The sequence below is a fragment of the Triticum aestivum genome, chromosome 7A (genome assembly GCF_018294505.1).
Source record: "Triticum aestivum cultivar Chinese Spring chromosome 7A, IWGSC CS RefSeq v2.1, whole genome shotgun sequence".
Lineage (NCBI taxonomy): Eukaryota > Viridiplantae > Streptophyta > Magnoliopsida > Poales > Poaceae > Triticum > Triticum aestivum.
In genome coordinates this window covers 397,111,203-397,132,178 of record NC_057812.1, presented here as the reverse complement: position 1 = coordinate 397,132,178, position 20,976 = coordinate 397,111,203, and positions in this window count along the sequence as shown.

Here is a 20,976-nt window from a genome sequence, read left to right as displayed (position 1 = left end):
GCCTGCACGGCTGTCATGTTGCGGACGTCGAGGACCTCGACTGGCGCGAGGGGGAGGCTCAAGGTGGTCGCGGGATGCGGCGTCAAGGGTCGGAAGCGTGATGACGTGCTCCAGAGCGCGTCTTTGGCTGGCGTCCGCGGCTTTTCGTGCGCACCAGCGCATCCACTTGTGTCTGGCAGCTGCATGGGGGAGTAAACAATGGGAAAGTGGTATTGGATGCTCTGGAACTTGCAAGGAGTGAGAGAGAGAAGAGAAAGGGAGGGGAAAGTGGCTGTCCAGAGAGGAAAAATTGGGTCTCTGCCCCCCTTAATCATTTCTCCTTGGGCAGCTAAGCATGCAGGAGGTAGAGGACGAGCAGATGAGGCTGTGGGAAAAAGTTCAGCTCATGGAGATTAGTGGAAATGTACAAAACATGCATTTTAAATTTCTGCCAGAAGGTGTTTGATGTAGGTTTGGGAAAGAAAATGGACTTCCCTTGCCATGAGGCTTGACAGGGTCAAATGGCATGAGAAAATAAGAGGTTCCACCAATATTGAGTTCATTTGGGCAAAGTTGCCAATGCAACTTTTGTAAACCCTAGAAATCAACAGAAATGGACTTTCCAAGATTTAGTCATGCAAAGCTATTCTCCTTGATGCACCACTTGGTTTAGTGTCATAATTTAAGGTTATGAACATGTCCACAAAATTTGGGGTCAAATTTAGAAAGTTGCCAATGTAGAGTTGTTCAAATTTGGTTCTGGACAGGAAGGGTTTTGGGGCACTTAGATCAATATAACATTCTCTCCAACTTGTGCCATTTTTCCTAGATGCATTATAACACCATTTGAGCATGTGCACCAAGTTTGAGAGCATTTGGACATGTTTGGCAGTGCAAAGTTGTTCAAACTTGAAAAAAGACAGAAATGGTTTTGAGAGGGTTTGGTGGGGCTATATTGTTCTCCATTACATGAGACTTTGTAGGATCCTCAAGTAGGTCATTTTGGATATGATAGAATTTTCCTATATTTAATGGAGAATATTTTCTTTGTAAACATTTCCAAAGCTTGAAATGTCCAGAAATAGTTTTTGAGGGATTTTACCAATAAATTGAACATGACCATGTGTTGAAACTCTTATATATGGCAAATATATGTCCACTGAGTTTCCTGATTTTTCTCAAATATTTTTTGAAATATTAAAATAATTTAAACCTATTAAAGACCATTTCTGTCCTTAAGAAAAAGCCTTTAAATAAAGTAGTAAAATAAATTTTACAATAATATTTTTGTGGTTTCTGTGCGCCTCTACTACGACATGTGAGTGCCTCTACATCGACCAGTATGTACGTACACGTTCGCGACCAGAATGACAACGCTACGTACGCTTCGACCACGTGGGTCCTGACTATGAGGCACTTCCTTGCGTGCAAACATGTGGCTGTTGGGTCCCAGCAGTCAGGCGGGCGAATCGTTTTTTTGACCGGACGGACTTCCTTGCGTGCGAAGAGGTAGCTAGTGGGTCCCAGCAGTCAGGGGGAAACATTTTTTTCGTGAAATACGGTGGCCCGTCCGGTGGGTCCCCGTTGTCAGGTGGAGGAATAATTATTTTGCGCGTAATAAGGAGGCGCTTCCTTGCTGCGGCCGTAGACCCAGCTGTCAGCCTCTCCACGTACAATACTCTTCTAATGGAAGTCGTTCCTTGACCACGTTGACCACGCCGCGGCGAGAGCATCAGGGCGATGGACGACGGCGAGGACTAGGAAGGGGGGGACGCGGAGCCGAGGAAGACGCGTCAGTGGAAGCCCGCGTGGAGAGGAGTACGAGGGTTCCCTGGTTCGGCTGTGGTGTGAGGCTGCCATCACCGCAGGGCCTGGCTAGCGGTGGGAATAGTAGGGTGCGGTGAGGCCTCCGCGACAGCACAGCCAGCCACGGGAGGCAGGAGCATGCGGCACGACCGGCGCTGCTTTGGGCGGCTGGAGCAAGAAGACCAGAGGTTGAAGAAGCACTACGGCCGTTGGATGGACACGTATGGTCACTGGAGCTAGAATCGTTCATATTGACTAAGTTGACACAGCACTCCATCCCCGTCAACTTAGTAGGCCCACAAGTCAGCCACCCACCAAGGTGGGTCCCAACTAGCAGGGGGAGTATTCATTTTTTGTGCGTAATAAGGCGGCACTTCTGGTGGGTCTGAGCTGACAGCAGGGGGAACATTTTTCTTGCGAAATATGGTGGCCCGTCCGGTGTGTCCTAGCAGTCAGGGGAAAACTTTTTTTCTCCAAATACGGTGGCCCATCCGGTGGGTCCCTGCTGTCAGGTGGAAGAATAATTATTTTCCGCGTAATAAGGAGGCACTTCCTTGCTGCTGCCTTGGACCCAGCTGTCAGCCTCTCCACGTCCAGTACTCTTTCAATCGAAGTCATTCCTTGACCATGTTGACCACGTCGCGCCGAGAGCACCAGGGCGGTGGACGACGGCGAGGCCTAGGAAGGGAAGGACGCGGAGCCGGGGTAGACGCGGCAGTGGATGCCCACGCGTAGAGGAGAATGAGGGTTCACTGGTTCGCTGCGGTGTGAGGTTGTCATCGTCACAGAATAACAGGGGGTGTGGGTGGGTACAGGGATGGCCTGGCCAGCAGTGGAAGTAGTACGGGGCGGTGAGGCCTCCGCCGCATCGCAGCCGGCCACGGGAGTCAGGAGCACGATGCACGACCATCGCTGGTTTGGGCGGCTGGAGCAAGAAGACCAGAGGTTGAATAAGCACTACTGTCATTGGATGGACATCATACGGTCACTGGAGATAGAATCGTGCATATTGACTAAGTTGACAAAGCCCTTTGTCCCCATCAACTTAGTAGGCCCACAAGTCAGCCTGCCACTATACTGGGTCCCAGCTAGCAGGGGGAGTATTCATTTTTTGTGCGTAATAAGGACACACTTCCTTGCGTGCGAAGATATAGCTGGTGGGTCCGAGCTATCGGCTGCGGTAACATTTTTTCACGAAATATAGAGGCCCTTTTGGTGGGTCCCAGATGTCAGGTGGAGGAATCATTATTTTGCGTGTAATAACAAGGCATTTCCTCTCGTGCGGCCGTGGACCCAGCTGTCAGCCTCTCCACGTATCGTCCACTTCAGATGCATGTCGGTCATTGACCATGTTGACCAGGCCGCGCTGAGAGCACCAGGGCGGTGGACGACGACATGGCCTAGGAAGGGAACGAGACGGAGGTAGGGAAGACTCGGCAGTTGTTTCCCACGCGGAGGGGAGTACGATTGTACGAGGGTTTACTGGTTCGTCTGCCGTCACCGGATAATAATAGTAGGTGTGGGTGAGTAGAGGGATGGCTAGGCCAGCGATGGGAGTACAATGGGGCGGTGAGGCCTATGCAGCAGCACAGCCGGCCGCGGGGAGGAGGGAGCAGGCAGTCCCGCCGGCGCTTGTTTGAGCGGCTGGAGTAGGAAGAGCAGAGATTGAAGAAGCACGACGGTCGTTGGATGGACATCCAACATTCACTGCTTGTGCGCCAACCTTTTTTTAGGAAAGCCTCAAATCTGTGGAAAATAGCATACAACCCATCTGCCATTATTTCTAATAATTTACAACCCATTTGCGAACTATTAAGGTTTTTCTGGAGCCCATATTCTTTTTCTTAGCATTACAGCCCATATTGTGGACACGGTTAAAAAATTATACGAAATTTTGCATATTTCGGTGCGGTCCGAACTGTTTTTAATCACGAAATTGCGAGTCACATTCAAACTGATTTTAAAAATAAATGTATATCAATATAAAATCCAACAAATTGTCCACGCATAAAAATTAATGCAATTTAAAATCTCGAAATGAAAAAAAGAAATTTGAAACTAATTGCCGGTTTGATGTGTTTTAAAAATGTACATCCCATTTCTCATTATTGATAGGCCATTTTCTCGTCCAGCCTAATGAAGCTCTCCTCGTCTTGAAAGATTTGTAGCCCAACAGGCCTAACAAAGCGACTTACTTGGCAAATGATAAAAAAACTAGGCTAGCCTTTTTTTATACAGAAAAAAACCTACTGGGCTGGTCTGTGGTAAATATAAAAGAGAAGGCTGCCTAGACAGGCTAGAGTGCCCCGCACAGCCCAGTTGACACCCTGCTTCCATCTTAAAAACAAATTAGATAAATGCCACTCCAATTATGGCGATTCATAAAAATGCCACTCCAATTTCCAAACTTTGAAAAATGCCACTCCAATTTTTGCAAACTTTGGAAAACGCCACTACAATTTGCAAACTTTGAAAAATGCTACTCCAGACTTCAAAAAATGTCACTGGAAATGACATGAAATGGCATTTTTCAAAGTTTGGAAATTGTAGTGGCATTTCTCAGAAACACCAGATTTGGAGTGGCATTTATCAAATTAACCCAAAACAAAAATAACTAGGTGAGCTACTGGGTCCCTGGTGTCAGCCGCTCCTTGTGCAACTATCTTGTTTATTGACTAAGTTGACAATGGCATGGAACCCAGATGTCAGAAATCCATTAGGAGGAGCGATTTTTTATTGGCTTGAAATAAGGAGGCACTTGCTTGCACACTTCCATGACCTTGGTGGGTCCCTGCTGTCATCCTCTCCACGTACAATCATCTCCTGATTGTGTACGCGTCAACTTGGTAGGCCCACAATTCGGCCTCTAAACCCGTGGAGGACAAATACAACCCATATAAAAAATAACAGCCCATTCCATACATTCAAACGGAAAGTTTAACATTCAGAGCAAAGTAACAGGTCTGATCCACATATAGGGTACTGAAGATCCACGCTGACAACCATCATAGCCAAGTTAACTATCTACTCTCACTAATACTCTAGTAGCGTACAAGTACTAACTTACTCTTAGCTACTAGATGATGACGGCCACCATCTGTGGTACACGCTAAACGCCGGCATCGGCGTCCTCCACCTCACCTCGGACTTGCAAGAGGTGCGATAGGGCGCGTTGCTCACGCGTGTTGGCCCTTTCCATGCCGGCGTGGTCCACCGAAGCTTCGGCTTGTAAGCCGGAAACCCACTTGACGATCTGGTAGTAAAAAATGGCATCGTGAACGCATGTGTGCCCGACAACCTCCAGGGCTATTTTCCGGGCGCTGGGCTACATGTAGTCATCCCAGTTGCAGGCGCTCTGCTCGCGACTCAGAGCGTCGGTGCGCTGCTGCTCCATGTCCCGCTCGCGGCGCAAATCGGTGATACGCTGCTCCTCCGCCAAGCGGTCGCGCTCCAACAACTCCTGCTCCTCCGCCAGGCGGTCGCGCTCCAATAAGTCCTCGATCTCCGCATTGCCATGTACAGACCGATAGAATGCCTCCTCCCTCCGTCTGCCTTCCAATGAAAAACCGAACACTAGTTCCGGCAGTGACCGCCTCCAGCCTCGCCTATCGCGGACGGGCGAGGGCATGGCGGACATGGCGAGAGCGAGGATAAGTGGCAAGCGACGTCGGGCCGGTGGGGGCTTATGAGCATAGGGCGAGTTAGGTCATGGTGCCACCATAGAAGGCCGGGAAATAGTACTTATAGTCAGAAGGTAGCGCGACGGTCATCGGAATTCAATGCATAATTAAGCAGGCATGGCTTAGTGTGCCAGCTTGCTATGAAAAACTAGAGAAACTAAAATTCTGACTGTGTCATCCTGTCCTGTCCGTGTTGGGTCGCACGCCGGCATGACGGTCAAACGAGTGCACTTGAATCATCTCCCTCCTTGTCAATAATGATTCCACGAATTTAAAAGGACCACAACAATTAAAGCGCATCCTTTTTGGCATCAGTTAGCTGCCTTAATTATGGCCGGCTGCATGCAGGCACTCAAAATTGCTCGCAGCCAGTACGCGGAGCAACATGCAATGAGTCACAGCCGAGGGCATTAGTTGATGAACTTTAGCTAGTAGATAAGGCATTTGCAAACGCTTTCACTGGCAGTTTCTTCAGATTCGCATGGCATTTTCTTCAGAGCAGCTTGTCAGTTTGTTCAGAGGTAGGCATTTTTATTCAAAAAACTGCCACTTCGGATCTTGCATCGTAACTAGAACTGCCAAGAGCACATATTAGGCTAGCTATTGATCGATAAGTAAATTGTAAACACTGGGCGAACAGATATAAGGAACTGTTAATGCATCTCAATGATTCACAGAGCATATACAAATATGTAGCTCCAAAAGCAAAGGTCAGCCACAACTAAAACCAACTAGTACGATTCCCATACATAAGATCAACATGTTAATGCATCTCAATGATTCACAGATCATATACAAATATGTAGCTCCAAAAGCAAAGATTTAGAAAAAACATATGCTCTTCCTATTAACATGGATGCTTCTCTTGGCCAACATTCAGTATAGACTGAAAGACAAATTTGTTTGTGAAGTCTACAATTCCTCTTGCAAATGTAAGTGGTTTCACCAATAGCTAGAACCATGAGAATGAACCACACATGATAGAGGAACATCTACTGTAATATGATTTGGTCTTCTCTCGATCACACGGCGAGACTATTTTCGTAATACAAACTTTAACATAGGCAAAATGATGCGCATTGTATAATCAGTCCAAAGCGCTGAAGCACCTAGTGTTGGCCAATAAATAGTACAGTACTACTTTTCTGCAGTCCATGAAGTGACTATCCAATCTTTTTGTGTCTATTTTCAAATGTCACTACATGCAGTGACTATACTATTCTCTTGTGCAGTTCAACCAATATTGCGGTCACTTTGTGTGTTTGGCAAATAGCAACGGGCAGACATCTCTGTCTGCACAAATATCAAGCAGCTAGTAAACATATACCCCACCTTGTATTTTCGGTTTAAACATGTCTCTTCCGCTAAGCATCTATCATGTTTTGCATTGGACAATTTGATACAGTCATGTTTTGCCCTGGACAATTTCATACTGAATTGATTTGCTTGTTCGGAGCAGAAATATAGCGCCTATTCTTCATCAGATCAAGGATATCCATGTTCGAAGTGATGGAAGAGGTGAAATCGATACAACCGAAATTGAGCATCCAATCATTGAATCCTGTCCTGCACCTCCAATGTAGGTCCACCCTCCCAATAAATTCACATGCAAACCACTAGTATTACTATCTCATGACAGTACAAAAAGAGCAGCAAGATAGTAGCAAACCATGTACTTTCTTAATGAACAGCTCATAGTGCCACCAATTGGATATAAAGGTTCGGAAGAAAACATGCTCCTAATGTTGAACCAGTTGGACTTTTTGTGCAGTTCCACTAAAATCGAGCATCCCTGTTTGCATAGATATTGAAAGTGTGATTACTATAAAAGGGGCACTAGTTGAAGCATAGACTCACAAATATAAGCATTCCAATTTCTTAATGGGGAAAGTTAGCAAGACTGTTTCTAACCACCTGTTTGAAGGAATAAATAAGGCAACAACGGCTGATGTCAGAAAGGCATATATAGTTCTTTCTGAAAGAATGATCGATTCCTGACCTTTCCTATTCTTTTAAGCATATTTTGTGCAGTTCAACTAAAATAAAATGCCATCACCGCCTTGACAATTCAGTGACACTATAAAAAGGAAATGACTTAAAATTACATCATGATGTCAGGAATGTAGTTGACAGGCACTAGAGACAAACTTACAGACCTCCTCCGATAACATAATGAACATTAATTTTAACAAAGGTGTGACTAGCTTTCCCGGGATAATCTGAGTGAACTCTACACCCTCTGTTCCTTAATATAAGACGTTTTCGTGGTTCAGTTTAAAGTACCCAAATGTCTAGTATTTAGAAAAACAGGTAGTAGTTTTCTTGAGCACATATCTGGGAAAGATTTCCACACTTTATTTATGTCCATACGCTAATGCAACACCATTCGAAATTTTGAATACTACAAATATACACTAATACAGTGGCTAGTGCAACAATAGAGTAGTTATTTTATTACAGGGTACAGTACAATGGTTTTAGTTAACAAATTTGAATAAACTCTGGCACTAGAAGATTTGTATAAGAATTAACAATGCAAAATATAAAGGTAACACGTTTCAACATTGGTATACTAGATGTGCATGAGCATTAAACCAAATACAAAAGTCTCAAGGTAACTTGCATTATTAATGAATGACAGTATAAAAAATTGCAAACCATGTACCTCCAAGATAAATATCATTTCAAACTCGGAGGGACCTTAAAAATTGGTATCCCAATCTTGATAATCGATCAAACATAAAAACTTGATCGAACGAATGAAGAGAACAGCCGGAGGAGGAGGGACCTTAAAAATTGGTATCCCACTCTTGGCCATTCCTCTAGTCTTCATAATTTTTTGTGCAGTTTAACCAAAATAAAATGACATCAACGCCTTGGCATTTTGGTGCCACTGTACAAAAAAATTAACTTATCTCATGAATGTGAGGTATGTAATCTATAAGCATTAATAGTGCAAAAATATGAAGGTAGTAACAAGTTTCATCATTGGTATAGTGGCTGTGCAAGAACATTAGAATGCCTTAGCTGAAAAATCTTAAATACATCCACAATCAATAGCTAACCCTGAAATAATCCAGTGACATTAAATGGCATTGCTTAAATTTATCAGTGGCATTAGACTGAGTGCGACATTAGTTAAATGTGGCATCACTTTAGCAGTAGCATTGCTTGACTTGACTGCTGGCCCATTTGGACAGTGGGCGCACCAGTACGATGTACGTCCACGAACGCATAGAGTGGTGAGGGAGGTATGGTTGCCCAGAGCAACAAATATCCAGGCAACATACGTGGATTACGTCCCATTTTTGTTATGTTTAGCCACCTTTTTCCTATGTGAGGACAACAAACCGACTGACCTGGTCATTCTCTATTGCATTGTCATGCCTTTCTACCCTTCTTCAACCAAGAGACACGAGACTCGTTCCTTAGCTACTGATTTTCCCCTTTTCAACCTAGATGCGGGTTCGATGCCTGCTCTCTTGGACAGTACAGTATCCCTTCCTTTCCTTATTCAACCCAGACATGGATTAGTCTGCATGAAGTAGGGTTTCCTTTAATAGCACAAATTAAGGTTTTCATCTGCGTGACCAGCAGAGCATTGGATAGCAAATTGGGAAGATGGTGGGGTGGAAAAAGATCCACATGCAGTGACATGGAAGATGGGGCAATAGAACAAGGGTATGGTTCGGAAAGAGGTAGCATACCTGAGGGTCAGCGGGAAGTGGCTTCGCTCGTGGTCATCGTCCTCCGCACGCACTACGGCGGCGAGCTTGGGGACGGAGGCCATCCTATGCGGGCGCTAGGTTTGAGAGGACGACCTTGTCGTATATGCATGACCTCGCTCACCGACGACAAGTGCGTCAATGTTGCACGTCCTTTTCTTCCCCGGCGGATGTGTGACCACCGATGAGGAGAGAGAGAGGTCGTCTTTTTTAGATCTGGAGAGAGGTTGATAGTGTGAGAAGCAAGTGGGTAGCCCTTAGCAAGAAAGCTCTGAAGCTCTAGCCTATATATCTTTTTTATACTACTAGTACTAGAGGTGGAGTAGTGGTAGAGTAGTTCATATTTTCTCTGCAAACAGTACCAGTTAGTCATGCTTCAAAACTGAACGGCACGCCATTAAAAAAATAAAGTCAAGAAATAATACGACACTTCGGGCCAACGCGGCCAGATCGCATTTTGCACGAGAAATAACACACCATGTTTCGTTGACATGTGGTCCCGTTCCAACATGTCAGTGAGACGATGGCGAGTCCTTTTGTACAATTTCTGAAAGGATGTGTAGGTCAGGGCGCCTCTTCATGTACCGTGGCAAACTAGCAACCGTCCACCGACTCTTCGCCTTTCCCTTTCAATTTGGAACTGCTGTCACACGCTCTTGCTCCCTCCTCCATTTGCCTTCACCCTTCCTTCTGCCATTGTCCGATCGTCTTCTCCATGGAGGGAGCAAGCCGAAAACGACCCCGTTATTCTTGCCCCAATCTAAAAGATGACGTGGTGGGGGAACTCATTGATCGGTGCAACGTCATCACCTCGGCTAGCATTGCCGGTTTGTTCAAGAACATTCTCGACTCAACTAACAACATCATTACAAGGAACCCAATGGTCCGAGAGCGGTTTGATCTCCCCTATCTTCTTCGTCGTGACCCTGCTGACTGGCGCGGAAATGAGGGAAGCCTCACCTTTTGCAAGTTGGTGCCACTTGATAATGATATGTATGATGTTAAGACACCATCCCTTGAGGGCAAGGCTTGGGCAGGCGCAAATGGAGATTGGGTTGTTTATATTGGGTACAATTGCAAGTGGGAACTTGTGAATGTGTACACTCGTCAGCGGATTCCACTTCCAAAAATCTCCGAGTGCCCTGTGGTTGAGCACACAGATGATCTACGTACGTTCCAATATGATCATGGTGATTGTCTTATACGGAAGGTAGCAATTTCTCGAGTTCCCAACCGCTCTTGGAATTACAAGAAATATCAAGTTGTTGCTATCTTCGACTAGTTTGTTGCCGTCCTTCGTGGTTCGATTGGATGGATATTGCTCAAAAATTAGTTTCTATACACGGATGTGTACTGTGATGCAATTGAATACGAGGGTCTTGTGTTTGCTGCCACCACTCGTGGCACTGTTTTTGCATGGGATCCTCATAGTTTCGGTACATTTATCTTCAATCGTAATTATAACTGTTTCATCCACATGCATGCGAGTTACCAAGTTTCCCTTCTCTACTAATTAACCTTCTTCTTGTGTTTCCAAGGTCCTGTGAACATTCCACCACCTATACTTGAAAAAATTTATAACCAAGGGGGAGATGACGATGGTGATGATCACCAGCATGAGGACGAGGCGGGCCCATATACTCAGTGGCGCCTAGCAACTTCTGATGGACCACCCCTTCTTGTCTGCATACAACCCACTTCTGATGTTACTACTAAGGAAGCAGGTGTTGTCTCCCATGGTCGCACTCTCCGGACCTATTCCAACACCCGTTGCATGGTATTCGGGATGGATACTACTGTGCTAGCGCCAACACCTTCTCCCTGGTACAATATTGATAGTCTTGGAGCAAACTCGCTCTTCCTTGGACAAAACAATCCAATGATGGTGAAAGGTGATCCAACTGCTGTTGACACAACATTACTACCATTTATGAGAAGCAACTGTATCTATACGTCGGACATTGCGGTGGTTCCCTACCCTGGTCGTGATATAGTAGGTCGCTTCAGTCTGGATGATCAGTCATGCGTTGGTCTCGAGATTGACAGTAGCTGGCCATTCCCAGAGAATCACCTGTGGTTCAAAGCAAGCATTTCCAACGCTGAGGATTGGTTGAGTTGAAGTTCATTTCAGTGCTTGTTATTTGTTGTGTGATGAAAACTTTAGTATTAATAATGTATCTTCGTTGTTGTTGTGGGTTGATGACCTGTTGTATGTAATAAAATGATATGCCTGTGATAAACTTACTAAAATTACGAATGGCTTTCGAGTCGCTTCTCTGAGTGGGTGCTGCGACGAGGCAAAAAAATATTTTCTGAACACCTAATTGTACATGCATTGCAACAGGTTATCGGATGAGGACAATCAACAATAGTACACTATTTGTACTAGCTTCACATGCTGCACTATCTCTAGGTCTACGTACATAATAGAACAAATTTTAAACTTGAGACCAGCCACCCATCCCCACAAAGAACACTTTTTAACCTAGCACAGACTCCAGGAAATTTGGCCATAGTGTGAGGTGGGCCATATGTTAATGTGTTCACTGTACGTAACCATCACCTCGAATCCTCGATACTACTACTATAAGTAGTAGGAGTAGTAGGGTGGCATGGGCCAGATCAACTATTCATGTCTAGGAGTACGGCACACGCCACCAGCACGACTTCCATCTGACATCATACTTCTTGGAGTCCGTGCTACAGCAATCTCTTCAACATCGTCGTTTCTCTAACTCAGCCATCGCATGACGGGTGAGGTGGGGGTTTGCTGATACTCGGTTTCCTCAACTGTGGTCCCACTTGTAAGGCCAACTCCAACGCATGACCCCAAATGGACCTCCGTTTTGCCCGGATTCTGTCTGTTTGGCTAGGGCAATGAGGTCGTGTCCGGGCCATTTCTCGGATGCGGTGGCCGTGCGCCAAACACGCGGATGCATCCCGGCCACATACATTTTTCTTTGCAAACACATATCTTTTTTTCATCATTGATTTTTTGGTACATGGAAATACATCACCAAAATTTTGACTAGAAAAACAAAAACCACAAGAATACATTTTAGAAGATATCCAACTTCCATAACTGCTCCTGTAAGTTGGATTAGTGCCTTCTCGATGCATCATGCATGCTTCTTTCTTCTTCGAGTGTAAAGAAGTAGACATGTCTAGCGTCTATTCTATCAACAAGTGCACTAGTCTCATCTCTAGCCTCTATGCTAGCTAAAAGTGCAAGAACATCTACTAAATTGCGCTCTATCAATATATGCTTGTACTCTTCTTCCCAATACCAAAACTTGCATCCATTCTATACAATAAAAATTTAAGTTAGCACAACTAGTCTAAGCCGAGAGCACAACTGAAGATTTGGTCGAGTTCTTCCTACTTTTGCCGACACGTGGGACATCCAGCATCCAGGTCGTGTCATGCAAGAAAATAGAGTGGTAGTTGAAGCCACGTGATGTGCATCTTGGGTTAAACTGTAAATAGAATCTTACTACTCTTGAGTAACTCCAAAAGCGGCCACCGAAGATATTTATTGGATTTGTTTTTCATCACCAGCACGTCGAGGTGAAAGATGTGCAGGTTCAGTGGGACTTCTTGCATGTTCACTGACATGTGGGACCTCATATGAGCAAACAGACGATGGGCTCTGCATGTCTGCTGGCTGGCTGAGAAGAGAGATAGAGGAGGGCTGAGCACGGACTCCAGGAAATTTGTTCTATGTAACCAGCACCTCGATATAGTGGGGTGGCATGGGCCATAACTAGCATTCAAGTCTAGCAGTATGGCACACGCCACCCACACGAGTCCCATCTGACACCAATTTTCTTGGAGTCCATGCTACAGCCATCTCTTCTCCCTCCCGTTTTCTCAGCCATCGCGCAGTGGGCGGGGTGGGGGTTTGCCGATAGTCGGTTTTCTCAACTTCGGTTCCACTTGTAAGTGAAAATGCAACACATCATGCAGTCCCCCTTGAGTGGCGTGCCGGACCAACCATGTGGGGGGTGCGACTCGAACACGCCAAGCTTTTCCTTTTGAACTTGTAACTTGTAAAATTTGGTTCTGCTCCATGGCGCGATTGATAAATAGAAATAACAATTTTCCCTAGTGTAATGAGAAGTTTGGTTCTGGCGCGGTTCATGCATGGAGTACGTAGGAAAATTATGAAGTTGATGTTAAAGCTAAGATAATTACTAGTAGTACCATATACTACTACATGGATTTGACGGAAAGATAAAGATACATACGGATCCATCAACAACATCCTCACGCCCTAGTGCACCGGGTCACCAACCGACGTGTGAGGAGCAGCAGCGTTGGCGGCAAGCTCATCATGCTTTTGAACAATGCCGTCCAAGGTTGCCCTGCGGTCCAAGAAGGCCAGCATCCTATCGTCCTCCTCTTGCATGTAGTAGTCCTTGTGGACGATTTGTGCGTAGACGTGGGTGATTATGTCGATGGTGTCTTGCTGCGCCAGGCGCTGCGCGGCGAGCGTGACCTCGAGGTGGACATTCTCCGGCGCGACGGTGGGCAGTCGTAGGGCCACAAGTGCGTTGAAGAGGTTGTCACCATAGAGGCCGTTGAGGGTGGAAGGCATCAGAGGGATTGGGTGCATGGGCTGGAGGCGTACGTCACTGTTGTCCGTGAGCTTATTGACGACGGTGAACTTATTGAGGAAGCCGACGAGGAGCTCATTTAACAAGGAGACGAAGCTGTCGTCCAAGCGGCGCCTCGCCCTGGCGGCCTCAAGCACTACTTGGAGACGTTCCTCAGTGTCGGGCCGCAGGCCGGCGTCGTGGACCATCTGGCACAGCCGGCTGATGCTCGCGCTCATCGCCTCCATGGGTCTAGCTTCTAGTCAACTGATATTGCGATTGAAGTGATCACTCTTGCCCTTGGGTGCGTAGGTGCGTAGGATTCCATAGATTGGACTAGCAGGAGCCTTTATATGAGAAGTGCAGGCTGCGTTGAATTCACGTGCATGTTGGCCATCTACTCCTCGCCCCTCTACTGCACCTGCCTTTGGCTGTATGACAGGTTGGCCAGCCACCCATTGGGCCCACGTGTCATACACCCAAAGGCAGGTCAAGTAAGTCAATGAAGCTGCGTCCCCCTCCGTGCCCGTGCATGCTTTCAATGACTTGAGACTACTAAACATCACATGCAGTGGTTAGTTCATTGCATGTAATCCTATTAAGTACCAAAAAGACATTAAGTTATCTCGTCGATAGGAATAGAACAATACACCATGTATTTATTTACACAAGGAGTAGTACATTTTTTGTGACATGCATTACTAGATATTGCTAGTCAAATACTAAATCCAGATGGACGTGGTAGTACTACTAATCTAGACGGTGGTGCTAGTACTAGTAGTAGTAGTACTACCAATGTACTAGCACTGCACTACCCGTTGGTCAAATTATTATGTGATGCTCCTCATAGTGAAGTGACAAGACCCTACGCCGGAGATGACACCTGAGTATAGGCGCCATGTTCGGCATACAATAATCAGCCTCACCTCTGCAGTCACTATCATCATGGCTGTAGACCTAGTCTGCTTACAACTAGCCGTGTTTGACATAATTTCCCGTGCGTAGATGCCCGTGCATTGCACGGAACACCAAGATTGGGGGGTGGACGGCGCCGGCAGTGGCCATTGCGCCAGATTTTTCCATGGCCTTCTAGATGTGGTGGGGAGAAGACAAGGCTGATTGTGAGAGACAAGGAGTTGTTTGTAAATAGGGAACAAGTGCGGGCATCTTTTTGCAAAACTGGAGAAGTTTGGTTTGTATGCGTCAGATCTAAATCCGACGGCTATTGGTTAAAGATGGCATGCATAACATCATCACCAACTCAGGATCTATTTGATTCGCAGGATTTTGAAAACGCAGGAATATGACACAGCAATATTACAAGTTTTGAACTGATACTACATATGTTAGGAGTAATGTTGCACCTACGAAGAGGGAATTACTAGGAAGTTTATGTAAGAACTTTCGTTAGTTTAGGTGGATGCAGCATTATCGTACAAACTAAAATCCACCACCCAGACAAGTCACTAATGGGGAAATAAGTTTTCGAGTCTCTCGCCACTTGATGTTTCAAAAACAAATTTAGCTTCTGTGGAGACTTTGTCATTTAGGCTTAGACGCTTGCGGTGATCAGCACGTCATTCATTGTTGCACCAAAGAACGCCAAGCGTAATTACCTTGAGCGCACATGCCTCTAGAACAAAGAACCTGGCCAATTTAATCTCAGATGTTCTACCTCGGTAGTCGAGCAATTCAATTTCTGTAAGATGGATATCAAGGCATTCGATGAGATTGTTATAGTGCAGCACATTTTTCACTCTCAGGTCTTTTTTTATCTGCAAAATAAGAGAACATATTAGAGCAGCTGGCTGTATAAGATTGCCGTGTCATCAAGAGGTACCAATATCATTCGCACATACGATAGGGTTGGCTGGCTAGTGATAGTTTTTCACTCTCTCTCTTTCTCTTTCCTTTCATTTACCTAGGAGTATGTGAAGAGCTTGGGAATTTGTTGCCTTCCACTATGTGGCCGATGCCATATTTCGCAAAATTATGCCAAATAATACGCATCGATGTCAAATCAAAAGATTTTGCCACCGCTTTCGCGATGTGAGAGAGTTGGCACCGCTGTGTACACAGACCCACATGTATGAACAAATTAATCAAACCAACTACACCAGCCTCTCACTCTCCCAAACAAGTGTTTTTTATTGCCTCAGTCCTCTCTCTCGCCCATGCAAGTGTTTTTTCATTGCGTGAGTTAATTTGGCAACAGAGCAAAGTAGGTGATCCAGATTGGGGCACCGGGTGAGAAATGGAGGGCCATCGATGCCCAATGCATCACAAGTGAATTTGGCACATGTTTTGGCCTACATAGTGGAGGGCCGTTATAGCCCAGTTTTGTACTACCTCTTATTTAGTATAAAATTTTGACTATAGATTTACGTAAGAAAATGCCCATCCATGTCACTAAAAATTACACCATTTGAAATTATGTTCAAATATGAATCCAACGATATAGTTCTTAGTTACATGCATTAACATTTTGTCAGTTAAATCTATGGTCAAATTTTGATACTACAAAATAGGAAGAGTAAACCAGAACGTTGGTAGTACTTGCTCTTAGGGTAACCATAGAGTTACTGGAGTGGTCTAAGTTACTTTGCACTATGACTAGCCTAGGCTACTATAGTAGTACAACAAAAAAATGATGCAGGTGATCACGTGAGAAAAAATACTAAAAACATTTCTTTCGGTGCTGTGCGTAGATGCATTTTTGAACACTACACTTGTCATCATAATTTGGGAAAATTACGAAAAATTTGAGCTACGTTGTGGTTACCGTTTACTAATAGGAAAGAAGTTTCACCTCGATGAGTAGCTTCTCCATGCACGGAAAGCATATAAGGAATCCAACAATTTGATCCAGATTGGGGCCGATAGATTTTATTGCCAACATCTTCACTTTGCGCATAGACTGGGTGAAGCTTGTGGGAATCATTTTCTAGAAGACGGTCGTAAATACATCAAGAAGAAATTTAAAAATGTGAATTTCAAGAAGACGGAGAAGAAGATGAGTGTTGTACCTGAACGAGTACGGATCCAATAAAGAGTTCGCAGAATTTGGCAGACGATTGCACCAACGTTGTCAATTTTGGTGCGTCAATGACCCTGATTTTTGTTGGACCTTCTAGATCCAATACAAGCAATATCTCAAGGAAAGGCGCATTCTCAATGACCATAACATGGAACAGCTGGAGTGATCTCTTCCCAATTGATGTCTTGTTGCGGGGCCAGCAAGACACATAAATCCATCGGAGATTCGTTGAGGCGATGTGGAGGCTAACGAACCCGTGGATCTTCTCAAGACGAAGGTACTCAAGCACAGTATAGCTGTGGAGCAGGTGCTCCATAGCTTTCTTCGAGATGACAACGTCGAAGAGGTCAAGCTGCTTGAGTTGAGGGAGAAGAAGGGCGGGTGCGGCATTAATCTTGGGGAAGATAGCAGGAGCTGAAGCTGGCGCGGCGCAGCGTTGGCACGAGGCGGAGCGTGGACGTGGCAGAGAGCGACATCGTCCAGTTTCAAAGTTGAGCTCCTCGAGCTGATCTAGGGCGGGGGATAAGAACCACTCGTCGAACTTGGGTTGGACCTTGCAGTTGGTACTGAACATGCAGATGTCAAGGTGTCTGGCTGGCCAAGGGTGCGATGAAAGGATCTTGGAGACTGCGGCCATGCGGTTTGCAATCCCCGTCGCAGAGGCAGCTATCGACGGTGAGGTTGAGGGGGACGCAGCGCCATAGGGGGTGCCACCACTGGGAGAGTAGGGCGGTCCGCACGGCAGATTTGGTGGGGAGAAGGCCGATGATGACGAGTAGCATGTCGTCGGGGCTGCTGATGAAGTCCAGGCTCGTCGGATGCAGTTTTGGCTCGAGCCGCCTCCGCTTGTTGGCTGCCTCGTCGTCCATCTCAACCGGCGGCGATGCTGGTGTACACGTGTGCTGGGTGTGCGCGAGTGCATCCTTCTGTGCTTGCCACCATGCAGTGGTGAATTGTGCGCGAGTGCGTCCTCCACATGGAAGAAGTGTGTCCTCAATGCGCCCTCAATTTACAAGCAGGTGGGGTGCTACAACGAGTGGTTTCAACTTTGTTTACTTCACTGCGTGTCCGATGGGCCTCTAGTTTACTTATTTTCACCCACTTCCACATGGGCCAGCACACGAAGATACAGAACACGAGCTGACAAGGCAGCATGTGGACTGGTTGACCGGTCAACTAAACAATATACGAAGCTATACGCTGACACAGTGAGCGTATAATCCGTCAGTATAGAGTGTTCATGTGAGAGGGGAGGCCCCTGAGAGATAGCAGAGAGAGAGAAAGAGCTACTCCCTTCGTTCGATAATGTAGTTCCAACATTTTTTTTAAAAGTCAAACTATTGAAACTTTGACCAAGTTTATAAAGAAATTAGTTATATCTACAATACCAAAGATAAATGATAGTATGAAGTAAGTACATGTTGTGATGAATCCAATGATCTTTCCAGATGTAAATGGTTTTCTCCACATATACCTGGTCAAACTTTTCTGAGGTTTGACTTTTCAAAACATCCATATGCTTATGGACGTGAGATAGTCCCTAACTAAAGAGAGAGAGAGAGAGTGAAAGAGAAAGAGTGAGTGAAAAAAGTGTGTGTGCGTGTGTGAAAGAGACATGGATAACACTCGATAAAAGTCGAGAAAAAATGTGTGTGTGTTTTGCAAACATATCACACATGCTTCTTCGACAACGGAAGCAACGTGAGGAGATAGTGTGTGGTTGTTTGCAACCGAGAGAGCAAGACCCCTAGCACGTGGCCAAGAGGGGTCTGACAAACAAGGGAGAGAGGTCGAGAGAGACGTGCGTAGAAAATGCAGACATGGGGAGGAGAGAGTGTATGTTTGTCATAGAGAGATCCCCTGGACATCGTGATGGGACTACATGGGTGAGAATCGAGTGACAAGGTGTGTGCGCGATAGAAGATACCCCGAGAGATATCGAGATAGACATATGGATGGAAGGAGACAATACGTGTGTTCCTGATGGCTAGTGAGAGATAATCATACTTAGGGGGGGTGCTTGCGCCTATGATGGAGTGAGGGATTATGGTACTTATTAGGGGGGTGCGTGTCACATAGAGAGAGAACAAGGGCGGAGAGTGTTGGATGGGTCTATACGTATAGCGCGAGCGAGACATGTGTATGTGTGAACCAGGGAGATATAAAGTTTGAGAGAGATTGAGGAGCCCCGATAAGGCTGAGTGGTGCGTCCGATAGCTGAGAGGGGGAAAGAGATATTCCATCCACTCGATAATGTAGTGCATGTAATTGTTTTAGAAGTCAAACTTTGGAAACTTTGATCAGGTTTACACAAGTGTTATTTATATCTTAAATACCAAAGATACATCATACGAAACTACATCTCATGGTGAATCTTATGGTATATGTTTGCCGTTCCAGATGTAATTGTTTTTCTCCATGTACATGGTCAAACTTTGTGATGTTTGACTTTTCAATAAATCAATATTCTATGGACCAAGGAGAGTGCCTAAGTCGAGAGGGATCAAGTGCGTGTGAAGGAGAATGAGTAAGTGTGCAAAAAGAGTATGTGTGTGAAAGAGAAAGTGACAAGAAACTATAAATTAGAGAGAGTGTGTGTGTTTTTCGTTTCTTAGGCGAACATATCATGCATGCATCTCCGAGATAAAAAAGCGAGGCGAGGGGATACACGAAGATAGCTAGTGTGTGATTATTTGCAACGGAGAGATACACCCCTGTAGCACATGCCCAATAGAGGTCTGGCCAACAAGGAACAAAGGTCGAGAGGGACACATGGAGAACATGGACGCATGGGGAGGGCGAGAGGGTGTGTTTGTGATAGAGAGACCCCCTCGAGATCATGAGGGGACTATATGGGTGGGAGATCGAGGGAGGTGCGTGCGCGATAGAAAGATGCCCCGAGAGAAATCGAGATAGACCATTCACATGTTTGTGATGGAGACTAAGATTAGCTAGTCATATACATATAGGGGGGACTGTGTGTGCCTACAATTGAGTGAGAGACCATCATACTTGGCTAGCTAGGCATTAGATTGTGTGTGTGCATGTGATATGGAGAGAGAACGAGGGAGAGAGATAGAGTTTTAGATGGGCCTATCGAGTGCAAGTGAGATATGCATGTGTATGTGTGACCCAGGTAGATGGAGAGTTTGAGAGAGGGGGGGAAGAGCTCCGAGATGACAGAGTGGTGCGTGAGAGAGTTACGGGCAACGAGCCAAGGAATTTGTGTGCGTACGATGAGTGCACCCAAGATATCTAGCTTGGACAAGAGAATCATACATAGTGTGTAAGAGAGACCTATAGATGGAGTATATATGCATGCGAACTAGAAAGACCCCCCCCCACACACACACAAAGAGAGAGAGAGATGGAGAGAAAGAGAGAGGACCAACAAGGTTTGTGTGTTGGATGTGTGCGACAGAATTGAAGATTGTCAGCGGGAGAGAGAGGGAGAGAGAGAGAGAGAGAGCAGGAGTCCGGGAGTGGGGCAGGTCGCGTTTTATGCATCAAAGACTGATATAAACCATGTTTTGATATAAACTTGCATTAAAATATTTAAATTGGAGAACATGTTGTCTGCAATCCACACATGAACAGATATATGCGTATATCAAACAAGTTCATTAATTTGACTTTCAACATGTTCATGGAGTACTGTAATACTGTACAACATGCTATTCGAGTGAGGTGTTCAATTTTGGATTTAGTTCACTATTTTGACCTGGTGAACGAGCTATTTCATTGAATTAAGACATTTCATTTTGGGTTTGATTCCCGTTTTTGAGTGGGTCAACTATTTGTCATATAGTAAATCTCTAGCAACGAACATGTAAAAACACATTACTCCCGAGCATCACCTCTCCATCTAAAAAAGAAGTGGCAAGCTAATATTTCTAAATTTGATTCGAATTGACTTGGTAAGGGTAGACGTGGATGCTCGTTCTCCTAAATTTTGAATGAACCGTTAAACATCCTCTGCTTAGTGGAATTCGCCCGAGCAAATAAATGGGAGACGCGAAATTACCGTCTTATGTGGGAGACGCATTAATTGGCCCGTTGTGCATCGAGGGTAGGTTCGTAACTTTATCCAAGCGCTCCTTTTCCTCGGCCGAAATGACATGTGCCGAATAATTCATAAACCATGGTCAGCAAAA